Here is a 19,133-nt window from a genome sequence, read left to right on the forward strand (position 1 = left end):
AATAAATATGCCCGGAAGACATGCCTTGGTGTAAGGCAAAAGGCCACTCCGTCATTAAGAGGCGACCAAAGTGTGCCATACCTGACAAAATCTGGTTTCTGCAGTCATTTCCCGATCCAACTCAGGACCTTACTGCACAAAAGTGGGTACTGCACTGCATTCTTGGAGACAGGCTCCAATTTTTATAGTAGGGGTGCTGAAAGCCACTGAACAAAACTGTAAACTCTCTATATGATGGAAACCACTTCAAGCCAGGGGGTGCTGCTGCACCCTTAACACTGATAGTTCCAGCACCTTTGTGTAAGTGGTGTACCCTGTACCCATGTCCACCACAGAGCAACGACTGGCATGAGGGGTTAAAGAGAGTCCAACAGCCTCCGATGAAGGAGTAAGAATGTGCTCCAACTTTTTGTCCATGGCCTTTTTTTTTTTTCCCCAACTCTGTTTCCCAAGCCAGGTGGGCTTGCTAGGGGGTAGGTCTACACTTAAAAACACTGCATCGGAGCAGCTGCACCATTACAGCACTTAAGTAAAGACACTCCTACATTGACGGGAGAGTTTCTCCTGTCTGCATAGTTCATCCACCTCCCTCAGAGGCAGTCGCTACGTTAGCAAGAGAAGCTCTCCCGTCAACATAGCGTTGTCTACTGTGGGGGAGAGGGGGAAAGAGACTAGGTCAGTATAACTACTTTGCTGAGGGTGTGGGTTTTTCACATCCCTGAGCAACGTAGTTATAAAGATATAGGTCTAGAGCAGTGGTTCCCAAACTTGTTCCGCCGCTTGTGCAGGGAAAGCCCCTGGCGGGCCAGGCCGCTTTGTTTACCTGCCACGTCCACAGGTTCGGCCTATCGCGGCTCCCAGTGGCCGTGGTTCGCCGCTCCAGGCCCATGGGAGCTGCTGGAAGCGGCAGCCAGTACGTCCCTCGGCACGCGCCGCTTCCAGCAGCTCCCATTGGCCAATCATCTTTCTGGATTTTTGATACATGCAACCACCTCTGATCACTGCAAATAATTTGAACCAATGATGAGCCCATCAAAGAGTATGCATTTCAGTCTTAACCTAGATACTGAAAAGTAACAGTGTGGCTAAAGATCAGAATAATAGTTTCTCAATCTAGAGGCACATGCTAACCACCAAGCCACGACGCTTCATTGTGTGGTTAATATTATAGATTTGAAATGGGATGATGGTAAATTGTAAGCATGGAGTAATACAAGCCACCACCTGGTAGATACTTGATAAGGGCTTAAATAAAATACATTAGAGAAGTGGAAGAAAGACTGTAGAATTAAATAAAGAACTCACTAAATCTTGCTCACTTTGTTCACTTGAGTAGCCCTGTTGAAGCCAAGAATGATTTTGACCAAGAACAAAACATAGGAGGATCAGAACCTGTTACTTATTATCCTAAAAACGGAGAGACATGTTTTCCTACTAGACCACTTGCAACATTATTATATATAGCAGTAGTTTTCAACCTGTGGTCCACGGACCACCGGGGGTCCACAGACTATGTCTAAGATTTCCAAAGGGGTCCGCTCCTCCATTTGAAAATTTTTAAGGGCCCACAAATGAGAAAAATGTTGAAAACCGCTGATATATAGAGTAGTGGGGAGTGGGGTGGGCAAGGCCAAAAGTATGCAAACAAAACATGTTCTCACAGTTCTCCTGAGATCATTAATGCCAGCAGATAATAGTTTAGAGAGAACAACTCTGACAAATCTTTGAAGTCTTCAGTACAGCATTCCAACAGCTCATGCTAATGAGATTTGTTCAAAACCTTTTCCAAAATGCCTTCATTTATTTTATTAATCTTCCTGATCAAATGGCTTCAGAAAAATCACAGTTCTACCCATTTCTAGACTAAACTCCTTATGAAACTAGGTATAGATTTAAATTAGTATTTTGTTGTCAGAGGAGTGCACTGAGTCTGAGTTTGTCCATCCCACAACATGCAGATGTAACATAGCTTCTGTAACTATAGATTATAGAGATTCAGATAAACACTCTGAATTCCGCAGCATCTTTCATCTGAGGATCTCAAGTGCTTTACAATTACTAAATCTCACAATACGTCTAATGACATCAAGCAGGAGGTTGGTACACCCCATTTTAGGGATGGGCACACAAACCAGTCAAATTACTTCACCAAAGTCGCACAGTGAGCTAGCAGCAAATTTGAGACTAAAATCCAGGAGTACTAAATGCAAGTTTCCTGTGCTAACCACTAAAACGCACTGTTTTCCGACTTTTCACATTAAGCAGTATAGTGTATATAGGCACCAATCCCAAAAGTGGCCATCCTAGCACTGTGTATGTAAAAGAGAATCACTGGGAGGCTTTGTCATGTAATGATCAGAGCAAAATCACTGGGAATCAGGACTTCTGGTTTCTATTTTCAGCTCTCCCACTGGATTTTCAGCCTGACCGTAGTCACTTGACTTCTCTGCTTACTCATCGGTATACTCCTCGGTTTACTCATTTATAAATTGGTATGTACTAATACACTTATTCACTCACTCACTCTCTCTCACACATACGTGCACCCTGGGGTATTGTATCATTGCTGTTTCATAGTGAGATCCTTGAATGAAAGAAGCTAAGCACTAAAGGGAAGAATTACTCTTATAAATTCTAATATTTTTACTATCAAAGCCATCACTGGCCCCTATTGTTCTGTGCATAGGTCTCTCCCTGGCTGTGCAGCAGGTGGGAGCAGCCACTTCCATAACAGCCTATCCCCTTCCTACATTCCCACTGGGGGATTGGGGAGCCACACACAGGAAAGGGGAGAGCCAGGTCCATGAGTGTACTTGCCACTGGGGGATTGGGGAGCCACACACAGGAAAGGGGAGAGCCAGGTCCATGAGTGTACTTGGCACATCATGTCCCCAAACCTGTAGCAACAAGGAGCAACCTTCTCAAAGTTAGCATATTTTGAGGCTGTCTTAAGTTTTGCATAGAGCCCTGATTATGGGAGCTCTGCAGACAGCTGCCAGCAGGGGAAACCAGAAGAGGGATGTATGGAAGTGTCACTGTGCCATGCCTGTGTTACATATTCGGTCAGGGAGTGGCTCTTCCCTGACCAAACAAGCTGGTGGGAACTCTAAGAGAGAAATCTCTGGCGTCCTACATGGGTTATTTTCCATAAAGAAAAATGGTGTGGCCTATTTTATCATGCAGTGGAGAGAAAAACCTTTTGGCTCATCTTTATGTCACACTTAAGGGGACAGAAAAAAAGTAGAGCAGCATTTACTTGTTCTGCCCTGTAGAGAAAAAATATAAGAGCACGAACTGAGCTCAGACCCAAAGATTAATTTGTTGATTGTCTCACTGGATCCTGAATTACAAGCAGCTACAGTTTTGTTATCAATATTTAATCACCATTTAACTCCGCCATGCATTAAGAGTTGAAATTTTAAACTAAGTGTAACTTTGCAAAATCCTTTTGTGTTGATTTTTTCTCGTTAGGGGTTTTCTAAAGGATACTATCTCTTCTATCTTGAAAGTCTGCATGTACCTTTTGTTATCAATAATGTACAACTTTAGTAACATGTTTTTGTACTTTCCAATTTTGCAGCATGCAAGCTATCCCTGACTTACAATGCCCACTGAATTTGTTTGATTACCAAAAATGCCTTTATGTAACATTTAAACAAATGACTACTGCAGGAAAACTAACATTATTGAGCATATTTCTCTATAAATACATTTCCCTCCTCCCCTTATGGAAAAAAAATCAATATTTTAATTCTGATTCTCACTTTGAAGAAAACTGACTCTGGTTTGTAAAGCAATTTAATTAGACATTATGATTAACAATGTTAAATAAAGGAGAATACAAACATCTGAATGCTGAAGTTTTAACCATCAAAACCCCTTACTATGTTTATTCAGTTATTTTTGTCACTGTGCATTCTTCAGAGCTCACACAAAAAATACTTGGAGCTAAAAAATCTACTGCATCACCCTTGTCCTCTCATCCGACTTTGTATGCCTGAGACCAGATTTCCATGCAGTTCTGGGAAGCAGAGGACCATACAACTGTTGCTGAAGAAGTGAAGAGCATTGCTTTGTGAATGCACTGAGCCACTTTATCTACTAACACAGAAGATGGGATTCACCTGAAATTCAGTAATCAAGCAGTTGAGCTCAATTTCAAATCAACCAAACCCTTAACCCTTCTTATCTCAGTGACACCACTCTAATTAGGACTCCGTTACCATTTCCATTATGAACTCCTTTTACCATGGTTTATTATCTTTGCAGCGTCGACTCCCACCACGCTGAAACTCGATCTGCAGCTTCTCAGCCCAGGGTGTCAATTGTTTTGTATTTATTTTATATTTGGTAAAAAGAGAGACCAGTTTTGCCGTCACTGAAATCACCGTGTAAAGTCATGCCATTGGCGTCAATGGGAGCCGGACAGGATCCATAATTGGCCACGGAAACAAGTCTTGGCATTTCAGAACAACTCTGCATGCTGTTAAATTGCGTGTTCTGCCGTGTATTTTGGCAACATCACCTTCTCATGATCGGTCCACCACTGTGGCGGGCTGGTCCCTGGATTGGGAATAGGTTGACACCAGCCATTGCTGCAGGGGCCGCATGCGGAGCCTTGCGTGGAGGACCACATATGTGCAAGCTGCCACGCGGCCTAGCTGGTGCAGGCACACCCTGGTCGTTGTCAGGGGAAACACAGACACTTCCGCAATAAGGTGTATCAGGGCCTGAAACCTGACCAATGGTAGGAACGCTCTCGCCCGGGTCGAGTCGAGCATGGCCCCAATGAATTCTATCCTTTGAACTGGAACTAACATGGACTTTTTGTGGTTGACCAGTAGTCCCAAGGAGCAGCACATGGCTTGTAGTACAGGAATGTTGTGTTGGACCTGAGCCTTGTAGTTGCCTTTGACCAGCCAATTGTCAAGGGAGGGGTAAATCTGGATACCCTGACGCCTGAGGTAGGCTGTAACTACCTCCATGCACTTGGTAAATACCCTTGGTGCTGTAGCCAGGCCAAACTGAAAGACTGCAAACTGGTAGTGGGACGAACTAACCGTAAAACGGAGAAAGCGTCTGTGTCCTGGGAAGATCTCTATGTGAAAGTATGCGTCTTTCAGGTAGAGGACAGAATACCAGTCTCCCGGATCCAGGGAGGGGATAATGGAGGCCAGAGAGACCATGAGAAACTTTAGCTTCCTTAGGTAGCTATTGAGGTCTAAAAGGTCCAGGATGGGACGCAGCCCATCCTTGGCTTTTGGGATCAGAAAATACCAAGAACAGAAACCTTTGTTCCGGTAAGGAGGCGGGACCTCCTCCACCCTCTCCAGCTGTAAGAGCCCCTGAACCTCCTGTTCGAGAACAGAAGGGTCCCTGAAGCTGATGAAGGCTCACCTCTGTATTCAGGCTTCCAGGCAAGGAACAGGGTGGGTTGCATCATTCGACATGAGCTGAAGCCCAACTTCCTGACAGGGGAGATGAGCTGCCCAGCGCAGGTCTTAGCTCACCCCCAGCCCTGTCCTTCCCCTTGCGGGGAGTAGGAGACCATCCTCCACCGGCTTTCGACTTCTTGGCCAGGGCCATGGATGGGGATCAGTGCTGGCTTGTCGGCGTGTGGCACTACACACTGATGCAGTGGTGCTGGGTGCCGAGTTGGACCTTTGCTCTGGGACCAGAGCGAGTGCTGACTCCATCAGGAGCGCTTGGAGTCTGAACTCAAGCTCTTAGTCCTAGGTTCAAAGGACTTGCAAATTTGACACTTATCACTTATGTGCCCTTCACCAAGGCACCTGAGACAGCTACTATGTGGATCGCTCACTGGCATGGGCCATTTACAGTAATCGGAGGGCTTAAAGCCTGGGGACCAGGGCATGCCTCGTCCCCTAGCTAAGTCCCCGATGGGACTAACAAAACTCTAAACTACTGCTAAAGGCTAACTAACTCAACTACTAACTATGTACACTAACTTTACAAGAACTTTAGTTCGTACAAACGAAGCCTAAGCAATGCTAGTAAGAGCAGCGAACGGTCCGTGCACCGTCACTGGCAGCAAGAAGGAACTGAGGGTGGGGGGAGTCGGCCCATGTGGGGGCCACTCCAGAGGACACCAGAGCCACTCCCCTACGGATACTGCTGAGGGAAAAACTTCCGGCACTGGTGCATGTGGCGAGCACACACACCTAATGTGGAACAGACATGAGCAAGCACTCGAAGAAGTGGTAGATTCTCCAAGATGTCTTCAAATCAAGTCTAGATGCTTTTCTGGAAGATGTGTAACAAGCTGCGCTTTAGTCAAAACACAAGTTACTGGGCTTAATACCTGGGGGAACTGGATTAAATGTAATCATCTGTGATATACAGGAGGTCAGACTAGATCATCTAATGGTCCCTTCTGGCCTTATACATTACGATTCTGACTCATCGAAGCTACTCAGTATTACATGATGCATGCAAGAGGACAAGCCCAAGCATGTGTTGTATCATAGCTACCGTAACACAAAGTATCCTTGCTTTTGCAGAGATGTAGGTCAGAAACTTCACGTTAGTTTAAAACATTGTTTTGTACTGCAAATAGTATTCCTAAACTCACGTATATCATGTAATAGGATGTCCACATATTGCAGCATTAAGCTCTTCTTTACAAGCATACGGTAAAGCATGAGAGGGTCTGATGTATCCCAGTGTGCAAAGTTTTTCGTTATGCATCAGGCCAATTTAAATCAAACCAAAAGGAGAAACAAAACAGCTATATGCCTTGGACTGTGATCTTATCAGGGCAGGGTCTGTCCCTTCTCGAATGTCTGAAAAATACCTAAGACATCCGAGGCACCCCTTAAGCAAACAATAATAATATCCACATTCCAAGGAAAGGCATACCGTGTTGCTGACATAAACCACAGGAACAGCCATAGATTGCAATATTCACTTGAACTCCATGAATTTCATCCTGTCTGAATAGATTTTTTTTTTTTTGGCAACAAAGAGCTAAAGAACCCATTATCCATAAATCTATTTTAAGTTGAAACAGAAGAGAATGCGTTGAGATTTTTTTCCTTAACATGTCTTTTTTAAAAATAAATAAATAAAAATAGCTCTAATTCTTTGATATATTTAATCATTCTGTAAAATTCTAAATTTAAAATGAAATCATCATTTTATATTCAAAGAAGGTCAAGAGAACAGCACTGACATCACAGTGAACGGCAGCCACTGCTTAACGGTTACATCAGTGTCGCTTGTTGCTATGGTGCTTAACCGACTATTAATTTCTGAAAGAAGGTGATTATAAAGCAGCCATATGAACCTCAGTCAGATGACACCACTTCAATACCAAACACTGACATGCGTTACTCCTGTCTTCTGCAAGTTAATTTTATGAATCACTACTTTTGTGATGTTAATATTCCTTTCTAACTTTAAACTTACAAAAGTCAACAAAAAGAAAGGCAAGGAGTTAAGGTAGAAGTGAAGGATTTTCATATTTTTTTTAAAGAAAGAACGCTTTCAGGGAGCTGATTTGTTTTGTTTTCTTTTAGATATGCCCCAAAAGACCAAAAAGCATGCATTTTAACTGTTACAAGGATAAGTAGTAGTAACTAGATTAAGAGCCAAATTCTGCTCTTACGCTGCTGTGTTAGCCCAAATCAAAGCAGCCATAATGCCAATTTGACCATCCCTTGGGATTCATCTTATATAAATGGAGTCTTCAGCTGGCTAGGAGACAGTAGCATCTCTGACACCACTCAGTGCGGAAGGAGTGGGGCATCTTTGAGAGAGAGGGTATGACATGATCCCCAGCTGCAGGGAGAGCCAGTTGGATAATAGACAGCCAACATAAATTAGAGAAGACTGCTCTCATTTAGACTGAGGACAAGATTGGTGGCCAAATGGCCCCAGAGGCAGCTGGACGTGAGCCAAAAGGGCCACCTTTGTGCTTCTTTCCCTAAGTTTCAACAGAGGGTCTAACTCATTGGTTTAGTTGGGAGATGAACACGGTTTAAGTTAGGGCAGAATATGGTTAGAAAAGTGTGTTAGAGCCCAATCCTACAGTCCTTACTCACGCAAGCATTCCCATTTAAATCCAGGGGCTACTTCCGCAAGTAAGAAATATGCATGGGTTTTGCAGGATTGGGCCCATATATAGGCAGGTCAGTCTATACAAACTAAGTGCAAAATGGTATTTGTATTTACCTACTTTAGTTGCTTCTGCAAAGCAATCTTCAGTTCCAGCCACCCAAAAAGGTCACTCTTCTTACCCTGGAGACAAAGAGGATACCACAATGTCATTGGCAGATCAGTGCTAGCGACAACATCTGAAGCATTTTCATTGTTACCACATTAGCAAGTACAAACATAAATAAAACAACAAATGAATTCAATTGTGTTTAATGGTGAATGACTTTCAGAGAGAGTTAATAAAAACAATAAAGTCACAGGACTGCTGCTTATCAGTACCAGCCAGTGTGAGGCTCTTCGGTTCAACAAGAACAATGTGGTGTTTGGGGGGAGGGAAGGGGGGCAGAGGAAAAAAATCCCTGAAGATGAGACACCTTTGTTCTCTACCATAAACTTTCTTAATCTTGATGTCTATCAATTTAGTTTCACTTTGAATAATATATGACTCACGTCCTTTGTTTCAGAACGCAGACTTGCTTGAATAGGTCTCTGCTTAGTTAATTTGTGTGTGTGTGTGTGTGTGTGTGTGTGTGTGTGTGTAACCCCTGTAATTCTATTTATGTTCTCTCTGTCGTCCTCCCCCCGCCCCCTTTCCAAAAGATACAGTCCTGGAGGAGATGCATCTGTCATGCTTAATTCAGAAAGTAGTTTACTGGTATTTGGGGTGTTCAGGTCCTCTTTTTACACCAAGTGCACAGGGTTAATAAGAAAAATGGGTGTCAGTAAAAAATAGAGTAGAAAGGAAGAACAGCAAGTGTGTTACAACCTATATCGCTGCATCTTGTGTACTCTCTCTTATGCAAAACACTATGTAATCCTTTAAGAAACATGACAATCTGCCACTTTCTGTTCACGTAATTGGGATCAACATATGGTAGAAGAGAAAAGAAAAACATTTGTTTATTAATTTAGATCAAGTTACTAACAGTGTTTAGAATTAATTCCATGTCAATTGACCAAAAGCATTAATAGAATAAAACTATAACATAATTTAACTGAAATGTTGATCTTCTAAACAGTGTGCAGAAGTACACGTAATATCTAATGTTAATTCATTAGAGGCAGACAAATATGCAAGCATTTGCTGATATAGACAATGTAACATGAAACAGAAACTCAACGAAATTTTAGTGTGTGAAATAATAAGGCTGCATAAAACTTTGTTTCACAAAATTCACACGATAAAGGTGGGGTCCTTTGGGAGTGTTTGTGAAACTGATCAACTGACAGAGTATGCCATTTCCAGGATCTGGTGCAGCTTTTTGCCATCCATTTTACTCAGGGGTGGGGTGGGGGAGCCTTTCAGAAGGAAATTCATTTATTTACCATTTATTCTGCAAACACAGACAATTTTCACAATTACATGTCACCTTTACACCTCTGAAAAATGACATTTTTAGCAAGACAAAAATGGTTAAAATCAAGATGAAAATGGAAAGTACTGTATTTTGATTTTTTGCTCATTTGCAAAAATTAGATGATTTTTTTAAACACCTCTAATGAGAAGTTTTACATAGTTCTCATAATAAAATATTGGAGACTAAGGTCCAAGATCTATAAGCGCTTGCAAGCAGTCCCACTGGCTTCAGTGGGATTACTTGGGTAAGTAAAGATTTTCTTGATTGAGGCCTGAAAAGACAGGCACAATATTAACAGCACAATAGGTAGGTCTCACCTTCAAACATCAAAACCTTGCAAGTAAAATACATGAACTCTGACATACTATTTACTGTTAGAGTCACGGCAATAAAGGTTTTTACTCCACTTTGGTGGAAATATGATCTTGATCAGGTCCTTTAAATCTATTTTCATGTTTATCAGTTCTGTTGTATCTATTTTCTGGATGTTTCAGGCAAACCTGTGGTACTGCACTTTGCAACACAGAATAGATTGGCAGGATACAAGTAGACCATTTTAAAATTGAATTAAAAAAAAAAACAAAATACCTGAAAATGACTACTTCAAATAAAGTTGTCTCTTGGTAATGTCTCAAATCCCATATAACATTTGCCCATTTTTCTAAACACCTGTGGAGCATATTCAGTACACATGCTACAAAAAAACCCAAACAACCCCAAACTAGTGTTTGCTCAAGGGAGGCAAGCATGGTTTAGCAACTTGAACACAGGGCTGGAATCAAAGATGATTATTTCAGTTCTATTAGGGAATCACTCACTGACTGGGTATGTGATCTTGGGCTTAGGTCAACATTTTCCAAAAAACACAAGTCTGAGCTGCCTGAGAACCCCAAAACTTTGACATGTAAATGATGGCCCCTATCCTGCAAACATTTATACATGTGAGTAACTTTATGTATGCAGGTAGTCTCATTGACTTTAAATGGCACTGCAGACATGAGTAAAGTTACTAACAAGTGTAAGTATTTGCAGGATTGGGATTTTAGTAGACATGATTGAAATGTTTGGCTTTAACCACTCTGCATCTCAAGTTTATCCAACGGTGGGGTGGGGATAATGTAGGAAATGCCTATCTTTGCAATGCACTTGGAGATCTTTGGCTAAAAGACATTTTTACTGTAATTTGTTAAAGCAGGACTGTTTGGGGGAGCAGACTGCATTTTTTTTTTTAAATGACAGTGCTGGCAATGATTCTAAATGGATTAAGAGCCTGATCCAATGCATACTGACGTCAGTGGAAAGCCTTTCATTGATTTCAGTGGGACTTGGATCAGGTCCTGACTAGTCACACTGGCCCTGAGTCTGCTCTCACTGAAGACACAATAAGCTTTGCCATTGAGCTCACAGTAGGATGGCGCCCAAGTAGCTTGATCCTACAACCTTTACTCCCGCGGGTAGTTTCTTCAGGGGGACAAATCGTATCCGAAAGAGCGAGTTGTGTGAGTGCTGTAGGATGGGGCCCTAACTGTGAGTGATGATTGTAAAGCTATATTCAATCAATAATATAAATCAGACAATGAAATCGGGGGACCTGGGGAGGAAGATTATACTAATTAAACAGTAGTATCGTATAGTACTAGAGCATGTGTGGCATTTTACAGAAGCCAAAGTGTGATGAACACAGGCCCACCTCCCACACACACTGGCTCCCTTGAGTAACTTTACAAAGGTGAGTAGTATCTCAATGAGACTTCTCACTTGCAGAATGTTGCTCACGGGCACAAGTGTTTGCAGGATTGGGGCCAACATCCCTGCCTTGAAGAGCCTACAAGGGATAAATATGATTAGAAACCAAAACCTCTGGGGAAAAACTCCATTTCAATACCTAGAAAGCAGACTCTCTCTCTCTTTTTTTTTTTTTTTTAGACAGTTTCAGAAATTTGATTTAGTATTTATTGATGGACTGATTTTTGTTAGTGACAACTTTAGTTTCACACCTGAATATATTAACTGAACATTTCTGTTTTAATTGTTTACTGCAAGGCTTCCTAGAAGCCCCGAAATATAAAAACCTCAGAATCACAATTAGAATTTTTTATTTTTTTTTTAAATTGTGAGATCCAATAATGGAATAACAGACTATTTTTTCCTTCAAATCTAACCAAGTTATAGTTAAGTCTAGACAACCAGGCTGACATTTGCTTTCATTATATATTATCTTTGTGATTTTATTTTGTTTTGGAGTGTGTGGGGGAGCTTAGTTCGAAAAAAAGTAAGGGCTGCAAAGAAGCCAAAAATGAATTAATGTACTTTTATCTGCTATTTTGTTTATAGTTCAACTTTCTTTTTAATTTAGAGAATCAGATGTGCATAATGATTCTGCTAAACAATGACTAGTAGAGAGGTGCTCATAGGCCTTCATCAGAACCAGAGTTGAAGTTTGAGAACCTAAAAAATTTTAAAAACTGAATAACTTAAAGACTACCATATAGAAGTGCTTCCACAATAGTTATCAGGATTATGATTTTTTTATTGTGCGATATATATTGACTGTCATGAGATACTGTAGGCGCCATATTCTGACCCAAGTGTCATTATTACCTATTTGGAAAGTGAAATGTAGATGGAAAGCCAAAGGTGTAAGGCAGGGTGTGTTTATTTCACCTGGTCTTTGATGAAGGGTAGATGGATTGTGCCACAGGCAAATGTATAGTGTTTGTATTTGCTGATGTGCTGATGGTTGGTGGAAGAAGTGAGCTGCTCGTATTGCACTTTGATTTTTAAGAATTTGCTGGCTGCTCAAAGCCCACATACGGGCACTTTTTATTTATTCTAAGTTGAAATAAAATAAATATCATGAGGATAAAGCTAAGCCCTGAAAATCTCCTCCATTTAAAATATTATTATTAAATTTCATTTCTATCACAATGCTGGAAAAGAAACACTCAGTTTTGGCCAACATCCCTAATCGCAGTTCATTTAAATTTTTTTTTTTATCAACTATCATATACAAGTACAGCTAACAGGCAAGTTAAGTACACATTGCTTACAGTACAAAATTTGAACTATGGTTATAAGTCTAGCATCTTTCACTGATAAACTGGTTATTTGACTCATATAAATTACTTAGCATAAAAGAGAGCTACTAGCCCTTGTTGGATTCTTCTGACTTAAAGACCATAACATGTTCCCAGAAAGTATCAAACCTGTCAAATGTCCAATCAAATGATAAGAGAACATCTTACAGAACGTTAAGAAAGCAAAATAATCAAATCTTACAGTGCATTTTAGCCTTGCAACGTCTTCACGGTTTCTTAAAATGACTTTCCATACATTAGTTAATGCCAGTCTTAACCATTTTGAGGCTGTGTTATAATTCTCATCTTGAAACTTGACCTCACATATAACTGAAGTAGTAATATGAAAGATTCCTCCCCAACCACTGTGGAGCAGCCACTGAATCTGTATCTTACAGTGTTACTCTGGCACCATTTAAAGACGAAAAAAAGTGTTACTTTCAGTACCCACAACTGTGAAGTCTACCTTTCAAAACTACACATTTAGGGAATTCTGAACACACTTCCACAACCCACTAGTGCGTAGTGCACTCCTTTTGCGACTTGTGTGCTATTATTTTATTTACTCATTTTTGGTTTAACAGAAACTAACCTTCTAGCTTTCTTGGCTTCAAACATAATATACATATCCCCATTTGACAAATGCTCCATTGCATGATATTTTACTCTTCACAGTGCCCATTCTTTTGAACCGTCTGTGCTAGTATCTTTCAGATTCTTGTGAACTTAAATTTTGAATCTCTTTTCATGTGAGACAGATAGCACTAGTCTAAACTGTTCTCCCTCCCTGCCTCTCTCTCTCTCTCTCATACGAAAAAGTCTTCAGCCTGCCAAAAAACCAGCAATGCAGAAGCCTGCCCATCTTTACAGGGGAAAAAAGCTACTCTCTCTTACCTTATAACAAAGTGATATCCTTGGTCATGGTCATGTGAAAATATTTTTGAGGTATCCTTTAACAGCCTTTAAATATTGAAGCCTAAAAACAATATTTGCTGTTTTACCTTTGAAGCTTTAACAAAAGCTTTGTTTTAGCATTTACCTTAGTGTGCAATAAGAGTTAATAATCAAATCCATCCCAACCCCCACAAATGTTAAACAAAAAGATAAAAGAAATGCAAATAGCTATTGTCATGGAAAGTTAAAGTACCTGTCTGTATTTTTAAGTGAAAACTATTATCTCTATCAATCAAAATTTAAGAATACAATAGCGCTAATCACACAAGGTGCTTTGACTGAGGTACTTTTCCTCATAAAAAGTTTTGTTTTTTTTTTAAACCAGAGTATAAAAGTAATATACTGACAATTAGATATGGTATTTGTAATTTTGTTATTGAAAACCCTCACCAGTCTTATTGTTAACAAATGCTTAGGAGTCTATAGGCTGATTTGCACGCAAGAAGACCAAAGTCCCTACATATTTTAATAAGATTGATGAAATTTTATTCAGATGCTCACACTTTCCAACATGTGGTGGAACAGCACACTCTTCTGTTTGAGACGAGTTACTCAAATGAAGGAAATAGTTAATTGGTAACCAAAACTGCTACTGGCCTTGATACACATTTTCCACATTTCTCCAAATACTCTATGTATTACAACACTCTGCTTTGAAGATGTGCCCTTTGTCATTTTTTTCTGTGTTTTTGGTATAAATTCTCTCTCATTTGACTCTGAAAAGGAAGCTGAATTTCTATTACTATTAAAGCATGCACTGTATATACAGTAGAATGTACTGTACAAGCACACTGCACGGATTTGCTAGAAAGTCATTTTTAAAAGTAATTTGTTCAGACTGACTCAGAAACTGAGCTGTAGAGTTAATAAGTACGAGAACAAGTGACAGTAATTACATCTATATTAAAAGAGCTGGAGATTAAAATGCCTATAGTAAACAGTTAACCTAGAGTGCCATTATGCAAACTCTGTTCTCATGGAGGGATGTCTCCCACACTGAGCAGCAATAGGACTGTCATTTTTTCCCCCCGCAATATCAGGTTCCCTACTCTATAGTCCTGGTACTCTGCATCATGGCTAACATCTCTAGTGTGCTATTAATATCAATGAAGAGACTATTCAATTTCCACAAAGAAAAACCTTCCTATTACAGCACAGACATTCTGGTGAGGACCCTTGCTTGGGAGACAATAAAGACAAGAGTTTCTTGCTGCTTTTACAGTTCTGTGTTGCACATTGTTTGAAAGCTTTCGGCAAACAATGGAAGCATTATCTTCAGGATAGTTACAAAACAGGATTCGTTAGTACAAAGAATAAAGCTGAACTCATTTCCCCTGCTCCCCCCCTTCAAAATAACCTGTCTATTGCAATACAGTATTTAGCTCTAAGCTCAAAGGTATACTCCAGAAGCACCTGTATTCTTGATCTAATTCACTACCTCAGCTGACCAGGACTGCTTTAAGGAGGACTGGACAATAAATAATATCAAGCATTTTGTGCATTCATAAAGGGGAAGAGAAACAAAAGTAACATATTTTAATGAAATACAAACTTACCCATTAATGAGGAGGAGCAAGGCTTTGAGCTGTACAATAATTCCCAACCAACTGCAGAAAGTTGTGAGTTTGAAAACACGAAAGCACTTTAACTATCCAGGCTTTCTGTGCTTCAATACTGGCTGCAGTGTAAGGAAGCAGGACTGAAGGTATGTGGTCTAAACACAACAAAAGCCACTGCCTTACTCTAGATTAAATATGCAGGAAGAGGCCCCTTTGCATAAACACAAACACTCAGCAAATGAGTAACTGGCTCAAATCAGACGCCTGCTGTGCATTCTACCTGTCCTGATCTCTGACAAGCTACACAGCCTGTTTAAGGGGATAGTAGCTAAAAAAGCACACAGCTGAAGTCTGTGCTCACACAATACTAAATAGTAACAGCAATAATCAATATGAATCATATTAATTTCTAATCTGGGAACTGTTCTGGCAAAATAAAATTAAATAAAATAAATAAATCATTTGTCAGCCATACATTGGCTTTACCACATACCCCACCAAACCAGAAACAGACCAAACCACCACCTGAAAATTCATTTTCACTCCTAATAAAAATTCATTAGAATTCAGGTCCATTCATTTCCTAAAAGGGGACTTAACAGAGAACCGTCACTGTTGAGTTAGAATATAAAATCTGAATTTCTACGATTTGTGCTGTCCCTCTATTTTCTTTTTTGTACATAAAAACACATTTCACATACAAAGTATAGTTTTAATTATTGTAAGTTTAATACATTCCTATTTTACTGGTTATGTGGGGGAAAGGAAGAAATTTCTGAAGATTTTTTTAAAAATGTCATTTCTAAAATAGTCCTCATAAAAGTATCTCAAAAATATATTTACTTCCAAAAACAACTACAATTACCAAAGACCATGTTTCCCACCAAACACCCCTAAGCATTTATTATTGCAATTAAATATACATAACATAATGCCACAATGTATTCTCGTTTCCAGAGAAAATAAATATGTTCTAGTCGCATTCATCCTTACACCCCAAGAACAGAATCAGAAAGCAAAAATTTTAAGCAATTGTAATTCACTAGTGTCCCTTCTTAATTTAAGGAGTCAAATCACATTGACCTTTTATTGTAAGTCCTAGCTACATGTTGGCTTTAGTAATTTAATTATTTTTAATAACTTGCAGTATTAAACGATTGCTACTGAAACATAAATAAGATTATACTCCCCTGCCTTCTTTTCTAATGCTACAGCCTACAGTGTGATATGTACTGTACACTACTGCCCTATGTTCCGTACCTAAATTGCATTCTGAAAGATCACTTACACACACAAAAAAAGAGGATTTGGGCTTAAAAAGAGGCACCATATATTCGCTTGGATTCCAAAGCATGCAGCACAGCTGATTTGGTACGATATTGGATTCCACTAATGATTCTAGTGAGGAACAAGCACTTTTCATTTGACTAACCTATTTTATTACCCTTCCTTGCACTCCTGTAGCATGAGGGGAGGAGGGAAGAGACAGTTTTTACTTTCCCTTGCATAAATTACAATCAGAGCAAAAAGAAAAATAAAATTGCTATCATGAGCCAGTAAAACCTAACAGGATAAAAAATCCTCCATGAAGGGATCCCACAAGAAATTTTAGAACCCCTATATTTATTCACTATTATTGCATTGAAATGACCTTCCAAATAAGGTGTTAGGTAATACGGTTCACATAGACGATAGTGATCTAACCTTGATGCAAATAAACCATAGAACAAAATTTAATCAGTATATCACTGTGTAAAAGCCTTTGTCCATCCCAATGGAGCTTCTAATGACTGTTTTGGCAGTTCTGGCTGGTAGTTATGCCTCCCTGCTCATATATATCTCATACTGGTTGAGCAGGCTAATGGAACTGCTGTTAGTGGAATCCAATATTAATGCTCTGTATCGTGCAAAACTAGATGCAACTGAATATATTATACAATTATAGGTAGTATCTAATTTCATAAGTATTAGATACTGGACTCTAAATTAATATTTTAATAAGAAAAGTGAAATAAATACCACATTTCAGGTAAGGTGTCTATACATTCTGGATCTGCCAGTCTTCCTGCTGTAAGACTGCTCTATACTGAAGCAAACAGAAAAGACATAGGACTCTGACAAAAATATGTAGGCAAGCTTTAGATGCTGAGTGACACATACTGATGCCCAGAGTCAAAGATGTCATCTTCATGCAAGCTCCACTAACTATAAGCTTGAGAGAAAATGAAGCCCAAAAAAAAAAAAAAAAGTGTGGGGTGGAGAGAATGGAGTAAGACCTCCAGAAAATAAACAGGGTGTACAGTTTCAAAGGCTACAGACACAGACATTTCATTGTTCAAGCCAATTATCAGTGGAAAATAATAACAACAGATGGATTCAGAGTCACTGACTTTTCATATGCACTTCATCTCTGCACAACAGATGATGAAATGCGAGAGCTATCTCAAAAAGGCAAAACATCTTTCAGTAAAAGAACTCTATACTCCAGATGGGGACCTTCTAAGGCAGCTGATTATCTTCTTATAATGTTGTAAGATAGACTTACTAAAACATTTCAAGAACTGATCAGATAGGATGAGTACAATGGCATCATTATTAGAAGTAGTCACTTCAGACTTGTGACTAAAAACAGACAGAAATTTCAATACGGTTAGAATTGTACATTTCTTGTTTTCACATCAAATACTCTTGGTTCCAAATAAAGGGCCTGATCCCATAGTTTCCAGGCCGGGAAGGAATTCAATGGGACTTCTGCCTGAGTAGACTAGTGCAGGATTGGGCCCACCACTCGGGAGTCATTTTTATTTTTTGCTGTACACAATCTCCTAAAAAACACAGGTACTACTCACGTGAATACGGTGGACTTCTACCAGTGTGCTCCTCACTCACAGAAAAGAAGAGATTAAGCATATTTACAATTATTTTGATAGTTTCCAATGTAACTGATAAAAATATAGGGACCTGATTCTTTGCCTACATACCTACAGTGAAGTAAATCAGGAATAAACCCAACCAAGTCAATGGAGTTGCACTGGCATATAACCGGTGTGACAGAAGCATCAGGCCTCTACATTGTAAATCTTACTTAAGAAAACTCTTAAAACAACTCATCTTTTATGGGAAATAAAGCATAATTTGCTTTCAAAGGGAAATAACAAATATATGTAAATTCTGGTGGTTCCGGTGATAAGCAGTTCCAACAAATGTCACATAAACATCCAGTTAAGAACCACCTACCTATCATAACCATCTCCCACTCAACCTGAATACCACAAAGTAAGTGTTTTTGATAACATGAATCAGGTACACCACAATTTCAAAACCTAAAATAAGTAATGGAAACATTAGCTCATTAATCTTTAAGACAACATTTCTTTATTGCAAGAACACTACATAACTAGTACATTAAAAAAAATTAGTTTGCCATTTTTGCAGTTCATTCTCCAAAACACACAAGGAAAATTTAAAAAATGACACTTCTTAAAAGCAATATTCTAACGGGCGGTTGGTGCAGAACACACACACAAAACCTGCCCTAAATACTAACTTATTTCAGAAGTCAAAAACTACTTTTAAGCACAATTCTGTTGACTCAACAAACTTAAAGGAGGGAAAGGAAGTGAAAAAGCACAGTATTCCTGCATCTTTGCAATGCACTTTGTCAAAAGTAAATTCAGAGGGGAACACACAAGCACAGAGAAAATTTTGCCCAAGGCAAAATTCTGCAACTGCTTTAAGAAGCAAACAAGTACACAAAAGATGTGTAATACAACCATCTGGCTCTTCTCATGCTATATCAATAATCCCCAAAGTTTATCCCCACCTCCTTAACCAGCCCACACTGATGCCACAAAACCAAATGGCATCACTTATGCTTCCTGCCCATCACATTTTAAAATAGTATTTAAATATGTCTACAGTACATTTTTGCATTTAATCAATTTCCTAAAGAAAAAAAAATTTAGCATCTCACATTATTAGTTCTGCTTTTTCTACTTATTGGGAGC

General features: G+C 39.5%; 1 protein-coding gene across 15 annotated transcripts in view; it reads right to left on the reverse strand.

Annotated features, from left to right (window-relative positions):
• FOXP1 (forkhead box P1) overlaps nucleotides 1-19,133 on the reverse strand; it is a 499,850-nt gene that overhangs the window by 280,709 nt on the left and 200,008 nt on the right. For 10 of the 15 annotated variants that reach the window (XM_075130242.1, XM_075130253.1, XM_048859184.2 and 7 more), the window contains one exon: nucleotides 8,194-8,259. The gene's annotated coding sequence lies outside the window, so the exon portion shown is untranslated. Of the gene's footprint in view, nucleotides 1-8,193; nucleotides 8,260-15,123; nucleotides 15,231-19,133 lie in introns of those variants that run through there. The other 5 variants (XM_075130240.1, XM_075130235.1, XM_075130237.1 and 2 more) reach the window with 3 other exon arrangements.

Source organism: Caretta caretta, chromosome 7, assembly GCF_965140235.1.
Source record: "Caretta caretta isolate rCarCar2 chromosome 7, rCarCar1.hap1, whole genome shotgun sequence".
NCBI classification, from domain to species: Eukaryota; Metazoa; Chordata; order Testudines; family Cheloniidae; genus Caretta; species Caretta caretta.